This window comes from Triturus cristatus, chromosome 5_2 (genome assembly GCF_964204655.1).
Source record: "Triturus cristatus chromosome 5_2, aTriCri1.1, whole genome shotgun sequence".
Taxonomy (NCBI): Eukaryota; Metazoa; Chordata; class Amphibia; order Caudata; family Salamandridae; genus Triturus; species Triturus cristatus.
The window spans coordinates 585,307,491-585,326,554 of NC_140588.1; positions in this window are offsets into that span (position 1 = coordinate 585,307,491).

Sequence of the window (19,064 nt, forward strand, 5' to 3'; positions counted from 1 at the left end):
CAAACCTCATCTGATAGTGTAGGTCTAATACCCGCAATGTTCCAAGAGATAAGTCTCAATGGACAATCATTTCGACGGTATCCCACTGCCCCTGCTCCTTCTGTGTCAAGGATGGGTTGTGCTACTAGCATGAGGTGTGTGTCCTTATTGACCCTCCCTTCCCTATCTGAATACAAATGCAATGGGCAATTAGGGCTGTCCTCTTGATCAGATAAATGAATATGGTCTATAATGCCATTTAATAAATTAGGGACTGTCTCTGGTTCATTGTTTATGATATCTATCTTCCCAAGAACTCTCAAGTGTGGGGCCAGTCAATCAATATCTCCCAAACCACTCAGTGCCTCATAGCGGTTTGGGTGGTACCAGGGAGGATGCACAGGGTACTGTCTATCTAGTCTAGGTCTCTCATTATCCACAACAGGCCATGGAGGTCTAGGTGGCTGGTAGAAAAAGCCCAGCGGTAAAACAGAAATCCCCATTTAACACGCAGACCAGGTATTTGTCCTTTCTAGGATTATCTTAACTAGGCGTGGAGTTCTAAATGTTAGAATGATACGATCGCCTGCAAATTTCTTAGTGGATTTCCCCACCCATCTAATCCGGCATGCAATTTTAATTCCTTTTCAATGCCCGTCCTCTCCATCAGGAAATATAATGTCTTGTTCCTCAATGCAGACCAGTGCTCTGGTTCACTTGATGACAGTGGGGGGACATTAGCTAGGATTATAGTGTAAGGAGTTGCTTCGGGTAGTAAGTGTAGGTTAGTATGTGGACCCGCTTTAGTTCTTTCATCAGAGAGCCTACCTTCCGTGATACTTGGGGTCTGGGGTCTCTGGGCTCTCTCGCTATTAAAGTGGGAGTAACTGTCAACATATGTATTCTGGGAATTCGTGGGGATAATGTCTTTAACCTTAGAAGAGGGCCCATTGCTATTTGATACTAGTCCTGCTGCACTTGTGCATTGTAGGTCATTCTGGTTTTTACTTCTATCACAGGATTTATGTTTGTCTATGGTCCTATTCTTAACAGTGCCCTAAGCCCCATTAGATATTGCCACATTTTGGTTACAGCTTACCACCGGTTTTTGTAAGTTCGATAACCTAACCTCAATGTTGTTTAGCCTTTGTAACAGTGGATCTAAAAGAGTTGCAACCGTCGTTTTCAATTTTTTCCAGAAGTCAACCTCAGTTGGAGCCCCCCCCCTCCCGAAGCCGCTTCAGCGCAGGATTGAACAAATGCCTGATTATGTTCTATATGTTCATTAGGTTTATTCCTACGTCCTAAGGGCTTGGGCAGAAGAAAGTTTTGTTTATTCCTAGTTTGTCCCTTTCTTTTCTTAGAGGGTGGTGCAAGCCTATTCGCATGATTAGTTTTAGCCTTAGCTAGCTTTTTGGCCCCATGTGACAACATTTAGCCTGGTCATTTTTACAGGATCATCTAGATTATCACATGTAGCAGGAACGTTAATGGTTTCAATCGTTTCAGGGTCCGAGGTTGTTGAATACAGTGTGTTATTTTGGGATACATTAGCTTCCAAGCTCCGTTGAGGAACTGGGGTAATAACAACAGGGATTATAGGTGCAGTTCGATTATCAGTATTTTGCGGCTCCAAGGATAGTCTTCGCTCTGTGAGTTCAATTTCATGGATGAGTGCTGACTCAGCACTCAACAGAAATGCATCTAATGTCCCAACTACACCCTGGTCCTTTCTGGACCTAGGCTTACTCATTATGTCCTCCCTTGAAGCAGAAGCCAGGCTATAGGGGAAGAAATTAGCATGACAGTACCTTAATAGTTGAGCGTTCGTCTACTCATTTACTCCAAGTCCATTGACAAACGTCAGTAACATGGCCCAGCCCGGCCTCCTTCGGTTTCTGACAGGCACAGACTGGCCCGCCCTTGTCCCGGGCTTTGCCCGGGCATGCCCGCGCACGTCCCGTGCTATGGGAGCACGGCGGTGCCTTTATGCGCCGGCTGGTTCCCGGGAATGACACTGCTCCTTCCGCGAATGTAGCCTGGATGCTGCAGTCCTCCCAAAGTGTGTCCTGACGATCAAGGGCTGAAGGGCTGAAGGGCTGAAGGGCTTCCCGCGCTTTGGGAGTCCAGCGGTGCCTTTATGCACCGTCTGGAGCCCGGGAATGACGCAGCTCCTGCCGCAATATAGCCTGGACGCTGCAGTCCTCCCAAAGTGTGTCCTGACGATCAAGGGCTGAAGGAATGAAGGGCTTCCCGCGCTGCAGGAGCCCAGCTGTGCCATTATGCGCCGGCTGGTGCCCGGGAATGACCCGGCTCCTGCCGCGATGTTGCCTGGACGCTGCAGTCCTCCCAAAGTGTGTCCTGACGATTAAGGGCTGAAGGGCTGAAGGGCTTCCCAATGCATTTTGGGCCTGTGTAGCCCTTCATCGGGGGATAGCAATTACTCTCTGATGTTACTTCGGCCTTCCCGCACCCGCTGGACCCGGTGCTGACGTCACTGCCCGCTCCCCTCTGAACTCCTAGAGTTTTTGAAAATTCCTCGCGCAGCGCTGCTAACGGCCCGAGCTGCCAGTTCTGCACAGCGGAGAAGGTGAAGGGGCGGGAAGTAGTCAAGTTGAGTCCTTGAAGCAGCACAGCAGTCCTTCTGACAGAGGTTCAGTTCATGACCCAGAAGTGTCTGATTTTAGGGTATAAGAGACCCAGTACTTGTACTCAAAAGTGCCTTTGATGTTGAGGGTGACTTCAAAGGAACTCTCTGAGGTGCACAAAGATCCCTTCCAACTCAGTGCTGTCTGCCAGGCTAACCCTGGGAGGTACATCATTGCATTGTGTGTGGACAGGACACTAGCTATTAAAGTATAGGTGTCAGTCCCTCCCATTCTACTCTGCCCAGGAAGCCCTATCAGATTGCAGATGAGTGCTCAGAATGCAGGTTTGTTTCACCTTCCTGTGTTTGAAGCTGTCTAGAGGGAATGAACCAAGTGTAGCTGTTACCCAACCCAGATGTGCATTGGAGACAGGCTGCCAGGCACAAAGAGCAGTAAGCACAAAGAAATGTTCACTTTCTAAAGCGTATACATTTGTGGAATCTTCTATTAGAAGTCACTGATTCAGCTGTGCGTTCGGATTGGAGCGAGACGTCGCTCCTGATTTGGTTGAATGTCTACACGTGGTAACAGGGCGGACCACGATCTGGGCTGCACGCTAAAAAGATTAAATTGAGAAACTGTAGTGAAACTTGTACAACAGGTGTGCACTTGGACAACCCCTTTTTTTGAATTGTATTACTTGCCTGCCCTACGGACAAGTTGCACCCATGGATGAAGATGAAGAAAGTTAAATGAAATTGTCAAAACTGAATTGTCACATGAGAGATGACGTCATCTTTAACACGGGAGCTAGTGAACTGCTCCGGAAAACGACATGATGGACGGTTTTTATGTAAGACTTTGCAGTTACGCAGAACAATAGCAGCAATGCATTTGAACCAAATCTGAAATGTAATCACCGTATTGAAGTAGAGTTTTGTACTTAACTCGTGATATGCGTTATAATTTTTGGCTCTATTACATGATTAACATATTGAATACCAACAGCGGGTGGGCGGGGTAATCGAGGGAGTAATGTTGAAAAGTTTCACTCCGAAATAGTGAGGAGGTGGAGTGCATCCACAGGTGCTACACGTGTATGGTGCAGTTTACTAAGGGATGTTAAAGGGAGGATTATGGGAGTTGTAGGCGTAAGGTTGACGACACTGCACTTCATAGGTTAACTGGGATGGGCGATATGTAGTCTTCTCGCATTTAAAAAGGGAAGAAGCGAAAGGTAGCGCATTTTCATTTTCGCGCCAGGAAAGCGGATGGAGGGATGTAGTATTAGGCGACCGATGATTAAGGTATAATGCAATACTAATAAGGTTGTGAAAATATCGTAGTGAGGGTAAGAGCGGGTGAAGTGGGAGGGAACCATTGTTGCTAGTGGTTGAAAGGGATGGTTTGATGTTTTTGGCAGAGAGGACTGGTTGCGCAGGGGTGGGGTACAAGCTGGTGGGAATTAATCTTGAAGGGTACATGCACAGCATACGGGGTAGAAAGTAAGCATCCGGAGGCATTCTGTCCGGTTACCAGATAGCGTGTAAGCACGCAACTAGAGGGATAATGTTGATCATGGGCTAGTACTATAAACTAGTGAAGGGGCAAGAACAGTTTTGGTGCTTGTATATATATAGTTCTGGACATATAAACTAAATGTCGATGTTGTTTTAATTTTAGTGAACCTCTGACGAAGGGCAAAACATATGCCCGAAATGCATTGGGAAGAACTTTTTTCACTAAGGATGATTTGTGTATTTTTCTTGCTTCCGAAAAAGGCCTGGATTGGCATATCTGAAGTATTAGATGTTTTTAAATATGCTTCGCCTCTCATGTGACACGAAGAATGGACATGAGGAATAACTGATAAAGAGGTTAAAATACAAGGAATAAACAAATTCTAAAAAGCGTATACATTTGTGGAATCTTCTATTAGAAGTCACTGATTCAGCTGTGCGTTCGGATTGGAGCGAGACGTCGCTCCTGATTTGGTTCACTTTCTAAAAGTGGCATTTCTAAAAAAGTAAGGTTAAATCCAAATGCACCAGTATGGAGGATTTATCATTACCATGTAAAACATGAAAAAACGACTCCTCTCTGATTAGAAATTACAGCTTAAAAGTATATTAAGGAATTCCAAATGCTGGCATACGAGAGGGGTAAGCCTCACAGTAGTAGGCTGCGTGTCACTACCAGGACATGCAAAACATAAAGGTTCCTGTACCACCTTTTACTTACATAGCACACTGCCCTTAGGGCTACTCATGGCCTACTTTATGGGTGACTGAAATTTAATAAAAGGGGAGTTTGAGGCTTGGCAAGCAGTTTTAAATGTCAAGTTTAAGTGGCAGTAAACGGCACACATGGGCAATGCAGTGGCAGGCCTGAGCCAGTTTGAAAGGCTACTTTTGTGATTGGCACAATTAGTGCTGCAGCCCACTAGTAGCCTTTGAAGTACAGGCCCTGGTTATGTGGTGTACCTTTTTACAAGGGACTTACCAGTACAACACATTAGGTATACAGGGGAGAAGCAAATGCAGTTTAACACTGGCTAGCAGTGGTAAAGTGCTCAGAGTCCTAAGGCCAACAAGCATAGTAAGCAAAAACGGGAGGTTAAAGGCTAAACATTGGGGTAAAAACCACCTTAAGGTTGACAGGCACTGATAGACCTGTCATCCTTAAGGTGTGTGTCTTTTTGTGATTTCATGTCAGGCTCAAGTAGTACAGCAAAGAGGAGGAGGGACAGCAGGCATCCTTGTCTCATGCCTCAATTCAGCCATGGACTGGCCATGTATCTTTATTTTAAAAGTTAGTTTTCATAGTCTCCTAAGATGTGCATTTTTTATCTTTTGGCTAAGGCCTATTCTGTTCAGATTTCCTATGAATGCCGATTCCACTCTATTGAAAGTCTTCATAGCATCTACGTACAGGAATATCATGATTCTTTTGTTTTTATGGTTATGTTTATCATGTTATGTCATCAGATAGTGTTCCACATTTGCCTGTCCCTAACAAAACTCGAATGGAGGTTGATATTACATTATGCCAAATGGAGTTACGACATGAAACTAGTGTGCTGGTCTATATTTTAACATTGTTATTTAATTATGCTTGGGGTCTATGATTCAAACACATTTTGATTCCTGTGTTTTCAAGATCAAACTCAATTCTGACTCCATCATCGTGCATGTTATCTGTCAGGTGTGAAGGAAGGAACTGAACACTTTAGATCGAATCCCCATCAAAAGATATTGGTAAGATTTATAAAATATGTCATTAAAGTCATTGTGGCCAGGTGCTTTGTTGTGTGGTAGACTTTAAATTGCGTCCCTGACCTCAGATTTGTCGATGGGATCATGAAATTGAGATGTTTGGAGAGGCATGGAGAAAGAATATAGTTAACAGAATATATTTTTAGTGGAAGTGTGAAGCAAGCCCTAGTAATGGTTTATGCTACTTGTTAGACCTGGCATTTCTTGGCGTGATTACCCCTGACTTTTTGCCTCTACCTTTTCTATTTTTGATGCTGTGATGAATTTCGTTTTACTGGCTTAGATGCTTTGGGCACTTTGCCACTGCTGATCAGCGTCAAAGTGCAAGTGCTCCCTGTATAAAGTGTCATGGTAATTGGTTGTCCATAATTGGTATGTTTGCCTTACTAGTAAAGTCCCTAGTAAAGTGCACTATGTGTGCCAGGGCTGGTAATGCAAATGTTACTAGTGGGCCTGCAGCACAAATTGTGCCACCCACACAAGTAGCCCTAAGAAGAGATCTCAGGCTTGCCACTGCAGTGCCTGCGTGCAGTTAGTTAACTGCCTTGTTGTCCTGGCAAGTGCACCCACTTGCCAGGCCTTGCCTTCCCTTTTTATGCACATCATACACCCATATAGCAGGCCCAAGGTATCCCCCTGGACAGGCTGCAGTGTATGTGAAAGGTAGGACATGTACTGAGGTGTGTACCATGTCCTGACAGTGAAATACTGCCAAATTTGGTTTTCACTGTTGCAAGGCCATCTTGCCCATAGGACAAAATGGGGAATGCTGTGTCCCATGGTTCCAGCATATCTTCCCATAGGCATAAGATGAAGGGATGGAGTTAAGTGTGCCTGAACTTAGCATTGAATAACACATCTTTTTGTGAAAATGGTTTTTGAAAGTGGCTGGTTTCTTGTCTTAAACCATCCTGTGTGCCTCTGCCTGGTTGTGTAGTGCCTGTCTGGGTTAGGATGTAACAGGGTCTGGGAAGTGTCCTGACCCCAGGGAGGAGTAGGTGAGACAGTAACAGGCTGGCCTGCGTTTGATATGGGGGAGGAGTATCCCCCTGGATGTGAAGAGAGCTGTGTTGATGCCCCCAGAAGTTTGGCTCCAGCTCCAGCTGAGCGTCTGTGCCCCAGACCCTGACTATCAAAGGAAGAGGGTGTGCACTGGCAGGAAGACACCCAGGTCTGGTTTGACCTGGGTCAGAGCCCCATGAACACAAAGACTTCAAAGGCATTTAGGGGTATAAATGTAAGAGCTGAAACCCCTGAACTCAAGACTGAAATCCATACTGAAAACGGATTGAATTATTTTGTCAAAGTATTGCACCTTGGTACTCTAATAGTTCAAATATACAGTTTCTAAAATTGTCTGCAAAAATATGGTCACATAAGAAAACACAATTCTTCATATATTTGTGTATATATACTCACAGGAAAAATACGTCAGGTAAGCATAAGTCATATGTAAATCTATATTTTTAATCCAAAATCGTCATAACAACACGTTGGTCAGTGACTGAAAAAGCATAGAGATATTAAATGCCCATAACATTGTTTTTCAACAAAAGGAGAATGTACAGTCGCCAAATAAGGGTCCTATTTCTAGAACCTTCCAAGTGATGGCAGTTTGGAGCAGCCGACATGTGTTTCGTTACTTTTGGTAACTTTTTGAAAGCTTATTCATTGATATGGTAATTCTCTCTTTTAAGAAAACACCCGTAGGTACTGGATAATGGGTAAAACCAGCAGGGATATTCCATAACGACCCTAAATTTTGGTTCCAATTCAATGATGTTTTATCCAAATATAGGTTGGATATTTCTCCATGTCTATGCGTCCTTAGTTTGTTGGTCTTCTCTTAGTATTAAATTAGTCTTGTTCGCCCCTTTGCTATCCAGCGGCTAATTGAAAATTGCTTGCGCCGTCTCCAAGCAATAATAGCACAGGCTATTTGTGTGCCTTAGTATGTTTGTTCAAATTCAAATTAATCTTTATTCGATATTTTTTCATCATAAAAGACACAAATACAATACAAGCAATGTCATAAATTAGCATTAAAAATTAAAAATGTGAATTCCTTATTTGAAAAATATCATTAAAAAGGAATTTTCCCTTTAAAAACATATGATTCTATATAAAAGTTACTATCATTAAGTAATGGTAAACAAGTAATTACTAGGATTGTTAAATCCTTAGAATTTAAGATTTAAAAAACACCAGTATAGAGAACAAGTTGTTCATGGAGATACAATACACACAGGAGACACCACACTATATATGTATAACAACTAGTTATTGTGGAGTGGTAGCTGCTGTAACCTCCAGGCTAATTCTTCTAAGGGCCCAAGTCCAACTCAGAAACTTAGCCATTGCTATAGCTATGTGTTCGCGTGTGTCTGTTTTCAGGATATGCAGCGCTGTTTGGCATGATCTTGTGCCAAGATTTAAACATATCATTTTGAGCCATTTGTGTCGAGGGCCCTTGTATGCTGGGCACACAAACAGTATGTGGGCTATGGACTCTTCCATTGTTAAGCACGTAGGGCATTTGGTGTCTAAGGCATTATGCAATTTTGAGGTAAAAGATTTAATAGGGAGGGTACCGACTCTAAATTAATTATATAGTTTCCTGTCGCAAGGTCTTGCGATAAAATCGCCATATGCTTCAGGTCTGAATTCATACTTATGTTCTAGAAAATGCCTGTCAGGGAAGTACTGCTCACCAGTGACATGGACTTGAGATTGACCATGTCCCTATATAATGCTTTAAAATCATTTTTAGATGGGAGCAAGTTACCTACTGGGTCCTCCCACAAATGGCTGAGCCTCATATGAAATAATGTGCCCCTGATCTTTTGCAGCCACTTAATTTTTGATGACATGTCTGCTTCTCTAATATGCCTCACTGCATTTGCATATGCTAATAACTCCGGAGTCGTCCATAATCGTCTCCAGTAGGCCAGGGGTCTAAAATCCGCAGCCTCCTCAAATGATTTACAACCCAAATCTAATAATAAAGGTTTAAGGGGAGTCGATTGAGGAAGACCGGTTAGGGATCTCAGGAACTTATTTTGAGCAAGGACTAGGGGAGTTAAATTTTCAAAACCACAAAGCTCTGCACCATAGATTATCGATGACCTGATTTTCCCTTTGTAAATCGTTAGAGCGGGCCATACCGGTTTAGTGTGGGAAAGTCGATGCTCTTTCAGTAGGGCACCTGCTAATTGGTTATGCCTGAGGACTAGTAAATCTATCTGGGGCTTTCAGTTCATCCTCTTACCCATTGTTACACCCAGATATGTGAAGGCGTCAGTTTGCTCCAGAGAAACCTTGTTCATAACTACTCTGCCTTTCACTATTTTGTGTTTATGCAACACCATGAACTTTGTCTTATCAACATTTACTACTAGCTCATGGTCGTTGTAAAAAACGGTAAATCTGTTGAGGGCACGTTGCAGACCTTCGAACCGGCAAGAGTAGGAGCATCAGTTGGCTAGGCAGTATAGTATGTGAAAACCTTGTTTATGAATAGGGAAAAGAGGGTAGGGGCCAAAACGCATCCTTGTCGTACCCCCTTATTTACTGGAAATCGATCCGTTAATTCGCCCTGTTGTCCCCACCGTACCTGGGCATAGTTGGACTCATGCAGTTTAATAATAATGAGTAGGATCTCGAGGGGCATCCCTGCTTCCTTTAATGTGTCCCATAGCTTGTGCCGGGGCCCAGATCAAACGCTGGTTTTTGGTCTATAAATGCTGCGTAAAGAGTCCCCCCAGCTAAAATCACAGTGCTCCAGTAAATCATCATAAACCTAAAGACTTGGTCGATAGTGCTAACATGGGGGGGAAAACCCACTTGAAAAGTGGATAGAATTTCATGATCATGTATCCATGTGTTAACTCTACTCAATACAAGCCTAGCCAGAATTTTTTGTATTGTCTCAATTAGGCTTATTGGCCTGTAATTACTTGGGCTGGCGCGGTCCCCTTTTTTATATATTGGTATTATTTTTGAGCCACGCCAGGATTCGGGTATTGGGGCACCTCTGGATAGGGCATTGGATAAGGTATGGATATATTTAAGCCAATTATTTCTGTCATGTTTAAATATATCGGCAGGGATACAATCCTGGCCGAGGGCCCTGCCTGTAGGAACGGCGTCCAAAGCTCTTTCAATCTCCCCTATCCCAAAGATTAAAACATTGTCAGAGACTATTTCACGATACTGTATGGGGGTGCCTACTGTGACAGCAAATTGGGCCTGGTAGTGCGAGACCCATTGTTCTGGTGCCACATTATTGACTGGCACAGGCCCTATATCTCCACTACCCCATTTAACTGTTTGCCAAAATTCCCTGTTGTGGAAACTCAGGAATATAAAAGTTTCCAAGTGTGTCTCAGCGACGCTGTGTGTGTGTGCTTTTTGCACATCTGTTTACGAGGTGCCCCGTGATCGCATTGCCCCGGCAGCGTGAAACATTGTCCACGCTGCTGTATTGCTGTTTGTGCCCCTAGCCATCATCATAACTGAGGCTGTGAGGAAAGATCGCCGCCGCCGGCCCGATCCGCAATGTGCAAAAGGATTTCTTGAAGCTAAGGAAGCTACAAAGTGAAAGGGATCGTGATCGTTGTTCGTCAAAAGGAATCTGCCCAGGTCGTCAACGAAGGAGAAGGCAGCACCGTAACCCATCCTGCTACAGCGTCGCCTACAACAGGACTGCAACGTGATCGAGATCGGCCAGCAGGATGTCCGACGAGCGGAGAGAGAGAGAGAGGCAGTGCAACCCCCAGGCAAGGCTTGGACTCCGGTCAGGTGCCGCAAGCGTTTGTGGGCTAGGTAGGGGTGCAGGAGGAGTACAGGAGTGCTCCAATCTCTCTCCCGCTGCACCGCGTTAGTCACGCTGAGTCCCCGAGCAGACCGTACCTTCCCAGCAGTGCCGGGGTCGCCCCTTTAAGCTTGCGACCGTTGTCTCTGCTGTTAGGGCCTAGTCGTGCCCGGGTTGACCGTGCAGATTGGCTTACCCGATTATTCTTGCATTACAAACTGCCTGATTCTTGCATTATGAACTGCATTATTCTTGCATTACAAACTGCCTGATTCTTGCATTACGAACTGCATTATTCTTGCATTACGAACTGCCTGATTCTTGCATTGCGAACTGCATTGTTTTCTTGCATTACGAACTGCCTGATTCTTGCATTAAGGACTGTCTTATTACTAAATTACTAACTACATTACGAACTGCATAGCATTGCATTAGACTGCATTAGAGATCGTGAATTGCTCATTAATAATGGAAGAACCTACAAGTGATGGCTGGCCTAATAACCGGCAAAGCGAAATATTACGAATACACATATGTTGTATTTCTATCGTTTGATCTCATCGTATTCCTTTTTATAAAGATACCGCTATTTTTATGAAGCCCGTGTGGTGTCCATTGGAGGTGTTATCACTGTGTTACTGGGAGTGTGGTTACAAATACTTTACACATTGCCTTGGAGATAAGCCTGGCTGCTCGTGCCAAGCTATCAGTGGTGAACAGGGGTTATCTATGAGTGTGTCCCTCCTTACCCTGACTAGAAGCAAAGGTCCCTATTTGGACTAAGGTACCTACCTCAGCCAACTAGCGACCCCCAGTTCTAACACTACTGAAAAGTTTTATCTAATAGGTTCACTTACAAATACTCCAAAAATCACACATAACTTGGAGAGAAATATGCTAGACTATATTGCCCTTCATTTTTCTATGAACTCTAGGACTATGATTGTGTATTTTTATAGCACACTATCACCGGAGTATTTTTGTGCTATGCTAAATCATGCTGTTAATGGATCAGTTATTCATAAATGCACATTATTCAGGTTCATAAAAATATAACCCCTCCGTGTGTACCATCAGCTATCTCTTCAAGCCCTGTAGCACAATGAAGCCTTTCAAGGAGGTACAGAGGATCCGTGGCTAGTTTGTTCTCTTCAATCTACACCCAGCTACGATCTCTTTCGAGAATGTAGATGGGAACAGGCCAGCCTGAACTAGGGTGGCGTAGTGAGCAAAAGAACAATGGATTTAACCCAGATCTCCTGACTGGGGCGAATGTTTGATTTATTCAGCATTTAGTCCTTCATTTGTTGCCGCAGCGCTATGGGATTAAGAGAAGAGAAAGCAAGAAACAGCGCCCCATTCCTACAACTCCTCTGATTAATCATCTTCTTCTTGGACATTTCACCCTGCGAAAACATAATAAGGTACAAATAGTTTCTAAATAAAATGCATTACCAATATGTGCTAATAGTGATGCAGCTCATTAAAAACATGTTTTGTGAATATCCTAAGCTTAGTAGTTTTTTTGTTGAACATTATTAACTCCTCAACCCCACCACGAACTTGAAGATATCTTCTGCAGTGACTTGATACTGGCTTGTGTTCACGTTTCTCAAATGGCACTCGATGCATGCTTACATTAGTTTGACAAGATTGCCGTTAAATTGACATGGGTAATATTAGCTAATGTACGGATTGGTTTGAGGAGAGCACTCATTCCCTTCAGTGCTAGACCAAGATCTTTGACAGAGCCTCAAAAAACCTTAATGGGTAAACAATGTTGAATGGCTAGGAAAAGGGATAACATTCAAATTGTTTACAAACCCCACAAGATGAGCAATGCATGATGTGTGTAGCACTGATTAAATCTGACGTGTTTTACTACACCCTTTTACAGTGTTCTAAGGTCAATGAACTGTAAATGGTGAAATATAGGGTGAATACAGTAGTCACAGTAGTCACAGTTCAATAGTGCATGAAAAGACCACAAAGCAGATTTGCTAAATACTTGGTTTGGCTTTGTGCGATGCATATTCTCACCAGGAAACTCAAGCCCTTAAATGCGCTTTGCAAACCACACAGTGGCTTTTTTTGGTCCGCCTTGAGTGCCTTTATAAACAAATGTTAATTCAATACACTTGTTTGCACTGCATGGCCTTAGATTTAGTTGTGGTAGGTGTTCGAGATTTACTAAACGCCTGAGATTGCGCCACAATGGTGTGCCTACCATTCTGCATCACACATAGAAAGTGGAAATCGCCTCTTGGGATTTTTTTTGTGCAAGAAAGTTTACCTTCTTGCACGAAAAACAATCCTTCCAGAACCCTTGCAGCATAGCTCTACCATGCTTGCTTTGTGCTAGCTAGAACACAGTGCTCCACCCATATGAGAGAACAGAAGTATGCCAATATCTTAGTAGACATGGTGCATTTCTGCTGCTCTCTCCCTTTTATGCAAAGCAACACAGCAAGGTGCCTAGCTGGGCTGCATTGCGTGAAATATTAGTAAACCTGCCCCCATGTGTTTTTAAATTGCCTATCTGAAGATAGACCAGAGGGTGAAAGTTCTTAGATCAGATTTGGGGGCAGCCCATAGCGGTAAACAGCATCCTATCCTAGCCAGTATCCACTACTAAGCATTGGAATATGGCTCCATTCAACATTTCAGGCATCTACCAAAAAAATGTGAATGCTTTGCTTGGACCATAGAACATATTTATTTTGCTCATTTGTAATCATTGTGGCCAATAGAGGCACAGCAATAGGAGTGAAATCAATGTCACTATAGAGGCGGGATGCTTCAATCATTATATCCATTCGCAGTTGTCTGACTGCTATTAAGAGCCACCATGGAACTGAGCTTCTCTATTCCATTCCCTACATCTTTCAAGTGTTTCTAAATGGATTTTCCTCTGATGAGAGATAAGTTGAAAGGATCACATTGAAGGAATTTTGTGTCTCAATCATATTTATTTGTTTGCACAGTTACTTAAAACAATTGCAATAATAACAACAATGGTATAATGAGTGCGTTAGTAGTACTGTACTGCACATAAAATTGTTTCTCGTAAAATTGAGTCTTACGCAATGTTCATGATAAGGATGAAAACATAGATATCAGTGTTAGAACATAATTCACACCAGCGGCTAGTAGTCATCTTTCTCTTGTAAAAAGTGTCAGTATGAGGGTTCGATTAATATCGAGTCAGCTCACAGGGGAGAGAATGACAAATGCAAGTTTAGGGTGGGGGTGCAAAATGCAAAGCCAAGGCCGATGGTCGAGTGGGACTTGATCGGGGGCTGCTCCGGATCAGTGAGAACCAGTATCCCTTGGCTATGTGCAGAGGATATTGTTGGTCAGGGGCCCAAAGTAAGTGGTACCCTGCCATTGCTTCTTTTTTCCCAGCCTGACCCAGGGTGTCATTGGTATGCTCAACCAACAGCTGGTAACTTGATTTGTCGAAAAGTTTTTTTGCATAGATGTTCAAATTGCGCTTTAATAAAAATAGATTATTGCAAGGAGTGCTTAAGCAGCATGAAGGTTAGTGGCAGCCCAATCCCCTTGGGCAGACGGTAGAGAAGAGTATGGGGTGTAGAGATTGGTAAACCTGTCTAGAGGGGTTTAGTGTGTCAGTGAAACTTTTGAGCGCACCATGAAATAGTCAGTTATCAGTTTTTGCGTGGCGATAGTGGATTTGGGAAAAACTGGGTGAGGGAATATTAGGTCTTCCATGTTAGTTACATATTTGCCACACCTCGCTAGAGTTTGGGTGTCTGTTTGGGAGAACCATAGTGCTGACGCCTCCTTACATGAGTGGATGCCCTTTTTTAAGTAGAGTGGCTTAAGAAGAGATCTCCAGGGTGCGTCAAGAGATGGACAGGAGGTAGAGTCATGATTCGGTCTTATAGTTGCATAGTCTGCAGGCCCCTCTCCTCCTTTTGTGTCTCACTAGGCATGCATGACATAGACATTCTAAACATTATCTGCCATCTTACATAATTTTTTGTATTAAATTCACATGTTTCTAAAATAGGTATTTGCTTAATTTCACTTCTTTTATTTCATGGGGTGCTTTTAAAGATTCTATTTAGAGCTATGAGAGAAGGCACTCCTTGCTCAGGCTATGAGGGCCCATAAGGGCTCTAAGGAGTGAGAAGATTTCAGGTACTTTGAGCAGGCTGGAATGATCGCGCAGTCAATGCTGCTCTTTAGTGTTGGGCTTCTTGGCGATCCCCACCTCCCTCAAAGAAGAGAACCCCACACTTTAGACAATTATGGTAGATGTCTGCTGTCTCATTAAAATCCGCAGGTAAATTATTTTTTAAGGCTTCACAATTATGATTACAGTTGTGTGCAAACAAGCTGCCATCTTGTGCAGCCTTCCACAAATAGGCCTTTACTAAGATCTGAAAATCACTATCCAGTGGAGACATACAATGGTAACCATTTGTAGGTTGGTGCCTACCAAACAGCGCAGCTGTCTGGATTACAAATAATTCTTGGGGATATTCAGTAAGCGTCCGCGGGAATACATTCTACCCATTGCTTACCATTGGTTTTGTGTTTTGCAATTCACAGTTGCTTGATTTCTATTAGCTGGCCTTATTTGTTTAAGCTGTTTAGTGTGCCTTTGTCCTTACCTGTATTCTTCCACGATTGCTGCTTTTTGTAAACAGGCCTTCACATTTTGTTCTTATCTTGTCACAGTTGCTGTACCTTCAAAGGCTGAGGTCAAATGCCAGACTCTGTCTTCTGAAGGGAGCTTGGTGTTTAAATTTCTTTCTCTGACTTCAAAGTGAGAGGATTTATGTGATGATCATGGTGGGTACTGGAGTGTGCTGGGGGAAGGCTGTACAATGTAATATTTTTTCTGGCACACTATATTTAAATGTCTGTAAATGAATTGTGCAAATATTTCAGAATATATCAGAATTATTAACTCACTAATGAAACACATTTTTGTAATTCTGAAGTGGGGTGCTAACAAATATTTCAATCGGCCAAAACAAGTCAATACGTTAGGTCTTGATGGCATTTCCACACATTATCAGTTGTGTGGTGTATAGTTTTATCAGGAAAACTGTATGTCAGTGCAAATGTAATGGTTGTTTAAACTGAAAATGTGTTGTCTGTAATGTCAGTATGCTACCACACTCTCTACTCCACAACACTCTAACACACTCTAATTCCTTCTATGCTATGCCACTCTGCTCTATGCCACTTTAACACCACTCTATGCCACTTCACTCCCCAACACTCTATTACACCTCACTTGACTCCACCACACTCTACTCCACTCCACTCCACTCTACTCTTCTCCATTCCATTCTACTCCACTCTACTCCACTCTAGGACATTCTACACCACTCTACTACCCTCTACACCGTTCTAATCTACTGTACTACACTCTATGCCGCTCTACTCCACTCTTACGTCACTCTACTCCACCCTTCTCTGCACCAATCTATTCTATGCCACTCCACTTTATGTAATTTTTTTCTACAACATTCTGCTTCCCTCCACTCCATGAAACCTTACTCAACTCTATGACACCCTGCTCCACTATTTACCACTCCACTATACAACACTCTGCACCACTTTACACCACTCCACTCTACAGAACTCTATGCGACTTCACTCTAGCCCACTCTACAGAACTCTACTCCACTCCATCCTATGACACTCCAGATTTTGACTCTCCACAACACTCTATGCCACTCGATTTTATGCCACTCCACTCTTCGAAACTCTACACCACTTTTCTCCACTCTACGCCACTTCACTCAAGGCCACTTTATTGTTCTCTATTCCACTCTCTTTTACAACACTATACTCTACGACACTCCACAACACTCTACAGCACTCCACTCTATGTCACTATACTCTACGACACTCCACAACACTCTACACCACTCAAAGCTATGTAACTCCACTCTATGACACATTACTCTACTCTACGCCAAGCCACTCCACTTTACTCCACCCTACTGCACTGAACTCCACTCCATTCTTTGTCACTCTACTCTATGCTACTTTACTTCCATTTGTAAAACATTATTCCACTCTATTTACGCCAGTCTACGCTACGTAACTCTACACTTCTCCACTCTGCAACACCCTACATCATTCTATGGCACTCTACATCACACCACTCCAGTCTTTGGCACTCCACTGAACAACACTCTACAAAACTCCACTCCACTCTACTCCACTGCACGCCACTACACCCTACTCCACTCTACTCTACTACACAATATGCCCCTCCAGTCTCTTCCCCTCTATGCCATTCAAAACCACTCTATCCCACTTGATTCTATGCCACTCTACTCCACTCCACTCTACTTCACCCTTTACCATTCTGCTGCATGTTAAACTACTCTACCACACTGGACTCCACTCCATGCCACCCTACTCCATTCTGCACCTCTCCATAACACTCTAATCAAAGACAATCCACTCAACAAACCTCCACAACACTCTACAACAGTCTATGACATTCCACTCCATGACACTTTACTCTTTAACACTCAACTCTAAAACACTCTACTCCACTCCACTTTACTATACTCTACTCCACTCTAGGCAACTCCACTTTATGCAACTGTACTCCACTCTATGGCACTCCACAATACGCTACAACCCTCCAGTCTAGGAAAAACCACTCTACAACAAATACATACATCACATGCATTTACAATGCATGCGATTACAACTCGTTCGTTACAACTACCGTGTTGTTACATTGCACTACCATTACAACGCAAGTCATTACAACGGCTTGCTGTAGGGGGCGCGCTGGACTTAGGAATAGTATAATTTACTATTCCAACTCCAGCGTATGCAACAGTAGGGAAGGTGTTGGAATAGTAAATTATACTTTTCCTTAGTTTAGAGCGCCCCCTACAGCAAGCCGTTGTAACGACTTGCATTGTAATGGTACTGCGATTTCCCCTCTACAACACTCCAATCAATGACACTCCACTCTACATCACTTTTCTCTATGACACACCAGTCAACAACACGTTGTTCTATGCACTCCACTGTACCCCACTCCAATCTTTGCCACTCCACTCTATGACATTCTACTGTATGACACTCTACTCCTCTCTCTGACACTCTCCTCCACTCTACAACACTTTACTTCACCCTATGCCAATTCACTCTACTCTACTCCACTCTACACCCCTCCACTCTATGCCACTCGACTTTACGACCTTCTACTCTACTATACAGCACTCTACTCCACTCTACGTCACAGCACTCTATGACACTCAACTACATTTTATGTCCCTCAACTCAATGCCTCACCACTCTATTCCCCTCCACTCTTTGCCCCTCTACACCACTCCACTCTACTCCATGCCACTTCACAACACTCCACTGTATGATACTCCCGTATACTCTATCCTACTTTACCACACTCCATGACACTCTATGCCACTCCACTCCCCCACACACCACTTTACTCTATACTACTCCACTCTAAGCTACTCTGCTCCACTTTACACCACTCTACTCCAATCTACACCAGTCTACTCCACTCCATGCCACTCTCTTCTATGACACTAACTTTTATCCATGCAGTACAGCAGCCACACTGGTGTACAACATGGCTAAAACATATTGGCAAAGCAAATAGTCCTTGCAAAGACTAGACCTATTATAGGAACACTAATAACTATAGAGCTGGGTAACCATGAGCATGCTTTCCATGCCCACAACCAAATCACAGAATTAAAAACAAACTCATAAAGCGCCTTGCTCCATACAACTCTAGCGTCTACTTATCCATAGCTAGAAACCAGCAGGCAAAGATTTGTTATCAAGCCGGTTTTGAAAAAATTCCATACTTTTTGTACAAACAAACTAAACAAGCTCATTTCTTATTTATGGAGGAGTTTCTGCAGGTTCCAAGTTGCGAAGCTACCACACCAGCGTGGAATGCAAAATCCCTCCATCCATCACAGACCAATGATATCACAAACACACACATTCAATACATTCACTGGTGGTGTCCATAACACCAACATTCATTCACCATCAAAATGTGTTTCCAGGAGGCGATTATCTTCCAAACGCTGATATGAGAGGAAATACCTTTTTACCCCAATGAGCAACACATCTACATTACCTTCCTTAACTCATTAGGCCCTTAAATTCCACCTTTGCCATTCCTCTCATAATTTTGGCGGTGGATCTGCTAGTTGCAGGTTTAGGTAAATTCTAATTCTCTATTCACCTTAATATCAAAACATTTTCTATGAATAAACAACCCAACTCATTTGGTAATTGATCAATTCAATCGTTATCTAAATAATGCAAATAAAATCGTTAATTTATTCAAGCCGCCAATCATCATATTTACCTATTCTGGCTAATTTGTCGTCCTCTAAGTCAAATCCAGTTGTC